This window comes from Bombina bombina, chromosome 2 (assembly GCF_027579735.1).
Source record: "Bombina bombina isolate aBomBom1 chromosome 2, aBomBom1.pri, whole genome shotgun sequence".
Taxonomy (NCBI): Eukaryota; Metazoa; Chordata; class Amphibia; order Anura; family Bombinatoridae; genus Bombina; species Bombina bombina.
The window spans coordinates 1,293,436,122-1,293,449,712 of NC_069500.1; the positions used below are offsets into that span (position 1 = coordinate 1,293,436,122).

Here is a 13,591-nt window from a genome sequence, read left to right on the forward strand (position 1 = left end):
AAGATTTTGATTTTGAAAGATGCTGCTAAGAAAATTTTATATAATTCTGCACTATGTGCAGAATTATATAACATTATATTTTAAGTCTACTGTCCCTTTAATATCTCAAACACAAAATCTTCTTCCAAAAAAATGATTAATTTTTTTTTTTTTAAATCACAATTCTTAAAATACATATTATAGCATTTTACAATATAATGCATATAAATAATACATTATATACACATGTATAATATACCCACAACCCCCCAGCTTCTATAGGTTTAATATTTATGCCCTAGTTTCACTACTGTACTATAACAAAATGTGTTGAGTTTCTGTTGACTAGACATGTGCATGTCGAAAAAATTTGGTTCGGTTCGGTTCGGATCGATTCGGAATTTTTCGAAGTTCAGTTCGGATCGATTCAAATTCGGAAAATTCTGAATCAATTCGTTTCGGATTCGTTTCAGATTCATTCGGATTCGAAGAAATTCGGTTTGATTCGGTTCGTAAATTCGGCATTTCGGTAAGTGTTAGGTGGGATTAGACTAGTATTATACTGTATATTAGGTGTTAACCTAACATACTGTACAATACTAGTGTAATCCCAATGGCCATCCGAATTTACGAATCGATTCGATTCGGTTCGATTCGGAAAATTCGGCAGAATTTTAATTCGGAAATTCGGTTCGATCCGAATCGCCGAATTTGCCGAATTTTCGAATCGAAACAAAACGAATCGCACATGTCTACTGTTGACACATGTAAATGTTATTGCCATTTAATACTATGTAAAGGCAGCCTTGCCTCTCAGCAAGACTTCCTACAAACACTGTCAGCTCTTTTTAACATTTTACCAGCAATCCCAACCGCGAGTTGTATCCCTTTTATATAAATATCAACATTACCACAATGCTTTTATCATCAGGACCTAAGTGAGAACCTATTAAAACAGCTATTCTAGCAGACTGGAATAGAGTCTATAGTATTAAATTGAAAACCTCTACAAATATAAAAAAAAAAAATACGCATTTTACAATATATGAATCAGCACATAGGAAAGAGATTGTTTTTTTTTTAAATGAGAATTTAAAAAATAATTGAATAATTAATAAAAAAGTAAACTAGCTTATGTAATACTAAATGTATCTCCTCACTTTGTAACCCTTAATATATGGTTGTTAAATAAAGCTGGATTAAATAATAATAATAATAATAATAATAATAATAATAACTAAATTTAAAATGAAAATAGGAAAACAACAAATGATATTGATAAAGACAAATCATGTCAGAATAAATGCAAAAAGCTTAAATATCCGATGGCCAGGTTACTATCTATCTATCTATCTATCTATTTATCTATCTATCTAATCTGTGTGTGTGGGTGTCAAAAAGAGGATGCACTTTCAACAACGTAGGCCATCTGTCCGGGTGCTGTAACATTACACAGCCAAACAAAATAAGCACTTACTGGACTTGAGACATCCAAGTGTGATGTAGTCCCCTAACAGCCTCTTGCATGTGAGGAGCAATCACCCTAAGGGGGTCTTTTCTGCAATAGCAAAGGGCCAATTCACACGACTTAAGAGAAACTGCACTAAAGAAGAAAGCTTTTTGAAGCAGGCAGATCAGTTAACTGAGAGACTGAGAGAAAGAGGTTATAAACCAGGATTAGTCCTAAGAGCTAGGAAGGAAGTAGAGGAGAGAGATAGGCAAGCTTTACTGGGTAAGATGTTACTTTTGTTAGCAAAAAATTCAGCAACCAGTATCACAATGTGTGTAATATATTCAGAAAGCACTTTCCCCTCCTCTCTGCTGACGATGGTTTGGTGGATACAATACAAAGAGGTTGTAGGTAAGGGGGTAAATATCTTGAATCTAGTGGCTCCCACAGAGCTAAAAAACACCAGATAAAATAATACTAGTGGTAGTTCCTGGCTTATCCATAAGGGCACCTTTAAATGTGGCTACACCAAATGTAAAGCCTGTGAATGTGTGACAACAGGCAATGGTTTCCAAAGTATGGTAACTAGGAGAAGATTTTAACATGATCAGGTGTCTTAATTGCAGGACAATCTTTGCGGTGTATCTATTGACCTGTGAACAGTGTGAGTTACAATATGTAGGACTCACTACAAGGGATGTGAGATCCCGCATAAGGGAACATTTACCGAATATCACTAATGGTATTTTGACCACTCCTCTTGTAAATAATTTCAAAGAGTTTCATGATAAAAGCACAGATAGTCTTAAATGGACTATAATAGAGAGAATAGACAACAAACAGATGGGAGGAGACAAGGAAAGATTGCTTGCCAAAGCAAAATATTTTGGATACACAAGCTCCAGACCCGAGTACCAAAAGGTTTAAACTCTGAGTTTGATTTAATTAATTTTTGGTATTAAAACAGTTTCTGCTATAACATAATACCTCCTCCAGCCCCACAACCCCCTTCCCTTCTCTCCCCACCTATTCACTATTTCAATCCCCAATTTTATCATATACCCCCTTCTATTTTCCACCCCCCTTTTCCTATCTTTTTGGGTTCCCTTCCATATTGGAATTTGTTCACATTTCTCCTAATTTTCAATATATTTTTTACGTGTATATTAAACCTAATGTTTAGGCTGTCTGGAAGTGGTGATATGACCTTTTCAGATTGTATCATCAAACTTATGTTAAATATACCATATATATATCTTTAAGAGGGAACAAAGGTTTCTGCAAACCCGTTTTATACAATTGTCTTGTCCTTTGTTTGTCCCAAGCTTAGCTTTTTTAGATATGCATATGGTGGACATTTATTATCATCAAATGTAATTTGATACTACGTATTAATTAGATTTAAATCAAGGAAAAAACCCTATCAAGAGAATAGGGAAAAGTTTGCTCTTTCTACACATAAAGTATATATTTTTCCACTTAAAATTTAACTTTTACTAGTTGTAGTTAAAAAGGCAGCAGAAATAGAAGTTGTATCTAGTGTGCCAGAAAAATAGTTAAAAACACAACTCTGTAACTATGACTTGTATAAAGTGCTTCAATGTTGCTGATTTTAGAATTTACAAAGTAATGTTGAGGAGAAAGAGGAGTCTCCTAAACACAGAAGGTTTGCACTAGATAGCACTGCTGTCTCCCTGTAATGTAAATTATACTGTTTCAGAGGGCGGGTGCTAGTGCAAAATTAAAATATAACTTTTATTGACACGTATGTTAAAAAAACACAAACAAAATTTAAAAACACGTGGAAAGTTCTAAACTCATGATAAATTAGTGGGACATTTGTCAATACTGTATCTAGATAATAAATAACTGTGTGAATATATATTATATATCTAATGTAACAGCACGATGGAAACCAAAGCAAATCTACAAAAGACTAGAAGAATGAAGTCTGAATAATGACCAGACTTGAATACAATTTGTATTCAACGTATATATAGTCTTAAGCGATAAGATAGTGCTAGTCCTTATTACCGGTAAGTTCGTAATCATATACGTGGGGTCACAATTGTTATAAGGAGTAAGCCAAAATTATAAGTAAAAAAATGTTTGTTTGGATTGAAGTTAAATCAAGTGAAATTGTCCTTATATTCGGCTTATTATTTGGGATATCTGTTGCATTAGTGGAGAGAATCTGTTCTGCATTGTTTGACTTGATACAATCACTGATGAGATTACACTCGTTCTAAACCAAAGGATTACATAAAAGTGACTTGATTCATAGGTGGCTATAAATAGTGTTACTAGGTCATAATTCTACTGTTCAAAATAAATTTTTGTGTAGAAATCATATATATACAGCAGTTATATTTTACAATCTGACCATTCATCATATCTAGGTTAATATACCTTAATTGTGTAATTACTAATAATGTAGTGTTGCAGGTAAGTAGCTGTGACCATATAATGAAGGGATCGTTATTACACTGACTTGAATTATTGAACCAATGTCTTATGTCACTTAAGTAACAAGGAGTATTGGCTAAATTCTCAAAAGAAGTAACAAATAAAATATTGCTTGGTTATGTTGCCTTATTGCATTATCATTATTACACTGATTTATAATACTACAATTATATCTCCTGTCACTGGAACAGCCACGTGTATTCACTAAATCCCCATGGAAGATGACATATAAAAAATCACTTGGCCGTATTGCATTTTCTCCTTAGGAATCTAAAAATGTTTAGTAAAATTAAAGCTAAATCAATTGAATTTATCCTTGTACACAGTTTATTATTTGAGATATCTATTTCATTAGTTGTGAGGATATATTATAAATCATTTATCCTTATATGAACACAAATGAAATTTGTGCTTGCTCTGAACTGAGAGATTACATATAAGTGACTTTATTTGAAATTAGCTATGAGTAGCGTTACTAGGTCTTAATTCTACTGTTCAAAGTATATTCTATAGTATAAGAATCATGTATGTACGATAGTTATGTTTATGGATATAACCATTCACCATATCTAGCTTAATATACCCTAATCGTGTAATTGCTAGTTGTATAATGTTACAAGTAAGTAACTGTGACCATATAGTCAAAGAGCGTTATCGTAATTGCACTGATTTAAATTATTAGACTTATATCTCATGTCACCTAAGCAATTGGGAATGTTCACTAAATTCCCAGAAGAAGTAACATGTAAATAATCACTAGGGTATATTGACTTGTTACACTATCGTTATTACACTGATTTAAATTACTGAACTTGTATCTCTTATCACTAAAGCAACCTCAAGTATTCACTAAATCCCCATAGAGGGTAACGTAAAAAAATATATCACTTGGCTGAATTGCCTTTACTCCTTAAAGTAAGTTAAACAGTGTACACAATATATACTGGAGAGGCAGAGTTGTTGACATACTAGTTTAAACTCGTGGGATATATACGCTGCTTTCCTGTAATGCAATATATATGATAGATAAGCGATGCCGCTATTGTATTGAATTAGCACTCCTGTTTGTTTGTCAAGTGTGCAAGATATTACAGTTGCTACGCTGAGTTTTTACAAGTAACGTAAAGTAGAACAATAGGCTATAATGAATGCCAATTGGCACCATCTAATGTAATGTAAGGTAGCACAATAGTCTATAATGAATGCCAATTGGCACCATCTAATGTAATGTAAGGTAGAACAATAGTCTATAATGAATGCCAATTGGCACCATCTAATGTAACGTAAGGTAGAACAATAGTCTATAATGAATGCCAATTGGCACCATCTAATGCTGCCTCTATAAGGTTGTCACAGCAGTTATGTAGGAGTTTAGAATTTCCATGCTAAGTTAAAATAAAGTTACAAACAGTTGGGCATATTAACTGCCCTCCCTTAACATGTTTTGCCGTTACAATATCGGCCTTTTCAAAAGGTAACGCACGCCGGCGTCACAGGGCTTTTAAAGCTTAGCCACCGCCTCTTCTGGGATTCTCCACCAATCCACAGGCTACAAGACAAAAGCTAGAGTGGTGTATAGCTGTCAGAATAAGGGGAGGTACTATAGTACTTCTGAGAATTAGAGGATATGAAGTTATATCTGAGATATGTGAATAAAGATCTTCAATTACGCCTAAAACAAACAGAAATCAGGACATCAATTCTATGTAATAAAGAGACAATGGGGCCTAGTTATCAAGCCGTCAACCTCAAATACGCTGGAATTCCGCAGCGTATTTGTGGCGAGGCTGATACGCCTTAGTTATCAAAGGCTCGAGACCGGCAAAAGTAGAATTTTGTGACGTAAGCATCGATCCGCCGGACTCAGTCCGACACAGATCGATTCTTACGTCACTCCAGATGTTCCGCACACAAGTGCGGCACATTCTCACTACTTTTGCTGGTTATCAAAAAACTAGCAGGTACGCTCAGCACATTTACGGCCCAGCGTACCTGGTTTTCAATCCGCCACCCCTGGAGGCGGCGGATCCCATAGGAATCAATGGGAGTCTGACCATAGCGAAAGTACAAGTTCGCTGCTGACAGACATCCCATTGATTTCTATGGGAGCTGTCTACACCTAACACCCTAACATGTACCCCGAGTCTAAACACCACTAATCTGTCCCCCCCTACACCGCCGCAACTAAATAAATGTATTACCCCCTAAACCGCCGCTCCCGGAGCCCACCGCAACTATAATAAATGTATTAACCCCTAAACCGCCGCTCCCGGAGCCCACCGCAAGCTACTCTATACATATGAACCCCTAAACCGCCGTTCCCGGAGCCCACTGCAACTATAATAAATGTATTAACCCCTAAACCGCCGCTCCCTGAACCCGCCGCAACCTATATTAAATGTATTAACCCCTATCCTGCCCCCCCTACACCGTCGCCACCTATAATAAATTTATTAACCCCTAATCTGCCCCCCTACACTGTTGCCACCTATAATAAATGTATTAACCCCTATCCTGCCCCCCACTACGCCGCCGCCACTGTAATAAAATTATTAACCCCTAAACCTAAGTCTAACCCTAACCCTAACGCCCCCCTAACTTAAATATTAATTAAATAAATCTAAATAAATTAACTCTTATTAACTAAATGAATCCTATTTAAAACTAAATACTTACCTTTAAAATAAACCCTAATATAGCTACAATATAAATAATAATTATATTGTAGCTATCTTAGGATTTATTTGTATTTTACAGGCAACTTTCAATTTATTTTAACCAGGTACAATAGCTATTAAATAGTTATTAACTATTTAATAGCTTACCTAGCTAAAATAAAGAGAAATGTACCTGTTAAATAAATCCTAACCTAAGTTACAATTACACCTAACACTACACTATACTTTAATAAATTATTCCTATTTAAAAATAAATACTTACCTGTAAAATAAACCCTAAGATAGCTACAATATAATTAATAATTATATTATAGCTATCTTAGGATTTATATTTATTTTACAGGTAACTTTGTATTTATTTTAGCTAGTTAGAATAGTTATTAAATAGTTATTAACTATTTAATAACTACCTAGCTAAAAGAAATACAAAATTACCTGTAAAATAAATCCTAACTTAAGTTACAATTAAACCTAATACTACACTATCATTAAATTAATTAAATAAACTACCTACAAATAACTACAATTAAATACAATTACATAAACTAACTAAAGTACAAAAAATAAAAAAAGCTAAGTTACAAAAAATAAAAAAATAAGTTACAAACATGTTAAAAATATTACAACAATTTTAAGCTACTTACACCTAATCTAAGCCCCCTAATAAAATAACAAACCCCCCCAAAATAAAAAAATGCCCTACCCTATTCTAAATTAAATACATTTCAAAGCTCTTTTACCTTACCAGCCCTTAAAAGGGCCATTTGTGGGGGCATGCCCCAAAGAAAACAGCTCTTTTGCCTGTAAAAGAAAAATACAACCCCCCCCAACATTAAAACCCACCACCCACATACCCCTAATCTAACCCAAACCCCCCTTACAAAAACCTAACACTAATCCCCTGAAGATCATCCTACCTTTAGTTGTCTTCACTCAGCCGAGCCACCGATGGAACTGAAGAGGACATCCGGAGCGGAAGAAGTTAATCCTCCAAGCGGCGCTGAAGAAATCTTCCATCCGATGAAGTCATCATCCAGGCGGCGCTGAAGAAAAGTCTTCGATCCGGCCGATGTCATCTTCAAAGAGGCGCTGAAGAGGTCTTCTATCCAGGCGAAGTCATCTTCCAAGCCGGGTCTTGAATCTTCCTTCCGCCGACGCGGAACCACCTTCTTCACCGATGGACTACGACGAATGACGGCTCCTTTAAGGGACGTCATCCAAGATGGTGTCCCCTCAATTCCGATTGGCTGATAGGATTCTATCAGCCAATCGGAATTAAGGTAGGAAAAATCTGATTGGCTGATGGAATCAGCCAATCAGATTGAGCTCGCATTCTATAGGCTTTTCCGATCAGCCAATAGAATGCGAGCTCAATCTGATTGGCTGATTGGATCCTACCTTAATTCCGATTGGCTGATAGAATCCTATCAGCCAATCGGAATTGAGGGGACGCCATCTTGGATGACGTCCCTTAAAGGAGCCGTCATTCGTCGTAGTCCGTCGGTGAAGAAGGCGGTTCCGCGTCGGCGGAAGGAAGATTCAAGACCCGGCTTGGAAGATGACTTCGCCCGGATAGAAGACCTCTTCAGCGCCTCTTTGAAGATGACATCGGCCGGATCGAAGACTTTTCTTCAGCGCCGCCTGGATGATGACTTCATCGGATGGAAGATTTCTTCAGCGCCGCTTGGAGGATTAACTTCTTCCGCTCCGGATGTCCTCTTCAGTTCAATCGGTGGCTCGGCTGAGTGAAGACAACTAAAGGTAGGATGATCTTCAGGGGATTAGTGTTAGGTTTTTGTAAGGGGGGTTTGGGTTAGATTAGGGGTATGTGGGTGGTGGGTTTTAATGTTTGGGGGGTTGTATTTTTCTTTTACAGGCAAAAGAGCTGTTTTCTTTGGGGCATGCCCCCACAAATGGCCCTTTTAAGGGCTGGTAAGGTAAAAGAGCTTTGAAATGTATTTAATTTAGAATAGGGTAGGGCATTTTTTTATTTTGGGGGGTTTGTTATTTTATTAGGGGGCTTAGATTAGGTGTAAGTAGCTTAAAATTGTTGTAATATTTTTAACATGTTTGTAACTTATTTTTTTATTTTTTGTAACTTAGCTTTTTTATTTTTTGTACTTTAGTTAGTTTATGTAATTGTATTTAATTGTAGTTTTTTGTAGGTAGTTTATTTAATTAATTTAATGATAGTGTAGTATTAGGTTTAATTGTAACTTAAGTTAGGATTTATTTTACAGGTAATTTTGTATTTCTTTTAGCTAGGTAGTTATTAAATAGTTAATAACTATTTAATAACTATTCTAACTAGCTAAAATAAATACAAAGTTACCTGTAAAATAAATATAAATCCTAAGATAGCTATAATATAATTATTAATTATATTGTAGCTATCTTAGGGTTTATTTTACAGGTAAGTATTTATTTTTAAATAGGAATAATTTATTAAAGTATAGTGTAGTGTTAGGTGTAATTGTAACTTAGGTTAGGATTTATTTTACAGGTACATTTCTCTTTATTTTAGCTAGGTAAGCTATTAAATAGTTAATAACTATTTAATAGCTATTGTACCTGGTTAAAATAAATTGAAAGTTGCCTGTAAAATACAAATAAATCCTAAGATAGCTAGAATATAATTATTATTTATATTGTAGCTATATTAGGGTTTATTTTAAAGATAAGTATTTAGTTTTAAATAGGATTCATTTAGTTAATAAGAGTTAATTTATTTAGATTTATTTAATTAATATTTAAGTTAGGGGGGCGTTAGGGTTAGGGTTAGACTTAGGTTTAGGGGTTAATAATTTTATTACAGTGGCGGCGGTTGTAGTGGGGGGCAGATTAGGGGTTAATAAATTTATTATAGGTGGCGACGGTGTAGGGGGGGCAGATTAGGGGTTATTAAATTTATTATAGGTGGCGACGGTGTAGGGGGGGCAGGATAGGGGTTAATAGGTTTAATATAGGTTGCGGCGGGTTCAGGGAGCGGCGGTTTAGGGGTTAAACTATTTATTTAGTTGCGGAGAGGTGCGGGATCAGCAGGATAGGGGTTAATAATTTTATAATAGAGGGCGACGGTGTAGGGGGGGCAGGATAGGGGTTACTAGGTATACTGTAGGTGGCAGCGGTGTCCGGGAGCGGCGGTTTAGGGGTTAATACATTTATCAGAGTTGCGAGAGGGTCTAGGAGCGGCGGTTTAGGGGTTAATAACTTGATTTAGTTGCGGGGGCTCCGGGGGCGCCGGTATAGGGATAGAACAGTGTAGTTTAGTGTGAGTGCTTAGTGACAGGCTAGCAATAAAGCTGGGAAAAAGCCGAAGGGCAGCGAGATCGGATGAGTGATAACTGTCACAGTCCGCTGCTCATCGCCCCGCGGCTTTTTGACAGCTTTATTTGATAACTTAGGCATACTTTTTCTGGTCCGCTGCGGCGATGTGAGGCGAGCTTAGGCGGGCGTATTGGGCCGGCGAAGCCAGAAAAGTAGACGGCTTGATAACTACCCCCCAATGTAGCACTGAATATGCGCTACTCTGTGCTAAAGTGTATACAGTGCTTGACGAGCATATGCCTACGTGATAAGAGTTAATAAGTGCAAACGGAAGGAACAGAAAATTACATGAAATTACACTAGGCAGCAGTCTCGTCAATGTGATATTTGATAAACAGGGAAAATACAATTTTTATAATAAATTTAATGCATATATAATGTGAATGACTGATAAAACAAAGATTATCTTATATAAATTATTGGTTGCATATGCCACATTATTTCAATTAAAGAAAAAGATAGATGAAACTAATAGAAGGAGTTAAAGTGTGTTTTATAATATGCATTGCTAACATTAAAGTGTATATAGTGAGTGGTACAAATTGAAAAAAAGGTGAATGAAATTTATAATAAGAGAAAGTGAAAAGGGAGAACAAAAAGTGACAAGTAATTCAATTAATAAATGTCTGGACAAAGTGTTGCGACATGAAGGATAAGAGCAACACTGAATTACGTGTATTACATTAATTAAATGTGTAAACTCAAATGAGGATGAGGATTAACGTATATGTGTGGAGATAACTGTGCATAAAAAAAGCACAATAAAGAAAAGTGAAAAACATGGTGTGGACAAAAAATATAAGTAATTAGAATAATATGAAATGTGTACACTCCAAAAAATGCTGGAGGAGAGAAGGGGGGGGGGGGGGAGGAAATGACACACACAGGGAGTGCAGAATTATTAGGCAAATGAGTATTTTGACCACATCATCCTCTTTATGCATGTTGTCTTACTCCAAGCTGTATAGGCTCGAAAGCCTACTACCAATTAAGCATATTAGGTGATGTGCATCTCTGTAATGAGAAGGGGTGTGGTCTAATGACATCAACACCCTATATCAGGTGTGCATAATTATTAGGCAACTTCCTTTCCTTTGGCAAAATGGGTCAAAAGAAGGACTTGACAGGCTCAGAAAAGTCAAAAATAGTGAGATATCTTGCAGAGGGATGCAGCACTCTTAAAATTGCAAAGCTTCTGAAGCGTGATCATCGAACAATCAAGCGTTTCATTCAAAATAGTCAACAGGGTCGCAAGAAGCGTGTGGAAAAACCAAGGCGCAAAATAACTGCCCATGAACTGAGAAAAGTCAAGCGTGCAGCTGCCAAGATGCCACTTGCCACCAGTTTGGCCATATTTCAGAGCTGCAACATCACTGGAGTGCCCAAAAGCACAAGGTGTGCAATACTCAGAGACATGGCCAAGGTAAGAAAGGCTGAAAGACGACCACCACTGAACAAGACACACAAGCTGAAACGTCAAGACTGGGCCAAGAAATATCTCAAGACTGATTTTTCTAAGGTTTTATGGACTGATGAAATGAGAGTGAGTCTTGATGGGCCAGATGGATGGGCCCGTGGCTGGATTGGTAAAGGGCAGAGAGCTCCAGTCCGACTCAGACGCCAGCAAGGTGGAGGTGGAGTACTGGTTTGGGCTGGTATCATCAAAGATGAGCTTGTGGGGCCTTTTCGGGTTGAGGATGGAGTCAAGCTCAACTCCCAGTCCTACTGCCAGTTTCTGGAAGACACCTTCTTCAAGCAGTGGTACAGGAAGAAGTCTGCATCCTTCAAGAAAAACATGATTTTCATGCAGGACAATGCTCCATCAACACGCGTCCAAGTACTCCACAGCGTGGCTGGCAAGAAAGGGTATAAAAGAAGAAAATCTAATGACATGGCCACCTTGTTCACCTGATCTGAACCCCATTGAGAACCTGTGGTCCATCATCAAATGTGAGATTTACAAGGAGGGAAAACAGTACACCTCTCTGAACAGTGTCTGGGAGGCTGTGGTTGCTGCTGCACGCAATGTTGATGGTGAACAGATCAAAACACTGACAGAATCTATGGATGGCAGGCTTTTGAGTGTCCTTGCAAAAAAAGGTGGCTATATTGGTCACCGATTTGTTTTTGTTTTGTTTTTGAATGTCAGAAATGTATATTTGTGAATGTTGAGATGTTATATTGGTTTCACTGGTAAAAATAAATAATTGAAATGGGTATATATTTGTTTTTTGTTAAGTTGCCTAATAATTATGCACAGTAATAGTCACCTGCACACACAGATATCCCCCTAAAATAGCTAAAACTAAAAACAAACTAAAAACTACTTCCAAAAATATTCAGCTTTGATATTAATTAGTTTTTTGGGTTCATTGAGAACATGGTTGTTGTTCAATAATAAAATTAATCCTCAAAAATACAACTTGCCTAATAATTCTGCACTCCCTGTATAGGTGTGATATTGTAGAAAACTAAAAAATAAATTCTATTGAATAAAGTGGGAAATATGATATATTTTCAATATTCTTTTTTCTTCTGTTATATAATGTAAGTTTATGGAATTAGAGAAACATTGAATAATTATTCTGTTCGTTCATTCCTTTCGGGTATACACTGTCCATCAGATATATCCATCTAGTTTCTGCTTTTAGTAATGCATTTTCCAGATCTCCTCCCCTTAAACCTAATGACACTTTTTGTATACCATAGCATTTTAAGTCTGATGTCTGTGATTGGTGGTATGTATAAAAATGTGAAGCTACGGATGTGATTTTTTTGTTTTTAGACATATCGCTGGGAGCATTACGTATGTTGCATAGGTGTTCCATAACTCTTGTGTGTAACTTTCTGGAGATCATGCCTATATAGATTTTTGGTTATGTTCACTGAAGGGCATATATGACACCCATAGAGTTACAACTGATGTAATTTTTAATAGTATGTTTTGAACAGAATCTCTCGGTTATAGATTTTAACTTAATCATGTGACTACATGATGAACAGGTGCCGCATGGGAAAGATCCATTTTCCACTTTTTTTAATTTAGCACTTTTGTTGACAAAATGGCTGGGACTTAAAATGCCTTTAAGGTTTCTTGCATGTCTATAGCTGACTTGGACTTTATCCCCAATTAACTCTTTCAATTCTGGGTCAGCTTGTAGTATATGCCAGTTTTCTTGTATTATGTTAACAGTTTCCTTGGTTTGTTGATTATATGTCAATACCAGACGAGTCTTATTGTCTGGGATTTTGTTTTTGACTTTCAGTAATTCCGATCTAGGAGTCATTAAGGCTCATCTTTTTGCATTCCGAATACATCTTTTACTATAGTTTCTCTGTAATAATCTATTTTCAAGCTCTACTGCCCTTTCTCTGAAGGTATTATCATTTGAGCAATTTCTTCTTAGTCTTAAGAATTCACCTATTGGTAGAGACTTGGTTGTAGTTGGAGAGTGTGCGCTAGTTGCAAATAAGACATTATTAGTCACTGTTTCTTTTCTGAATAAGTCTGAACTTAATGAACCATCTTGTTCTTTTTTAATACAAAGGTCAAGAAAGGTGATATCTCTTTTGATAGGTTAATTTGATGTTAAGGTTGTTTTGATTCAATTTGCTCAGAAATAAATCTGTCTACCTCTGTGCCTTCCCACAGAAACAGAATATTGTCGATGTAACGAATCCACAAAGGGAT

General features: G+C 36.3%; 1 protein-coding gene across 2 annotated transcripts in view; it reads right to left on the reverse strand.

Annotated features, from left to right (window-relative positions):
* C1QTNF7 (C1q and TNF related 7) overlaps positions 1-13,591 on the reverse strand; it is a 270,844-nt gene that overhangs the window by 33,284 nt on the left and 223,969 nt on the right. The gene's annotated exons all lie outside the window — the stretch shown is intronic.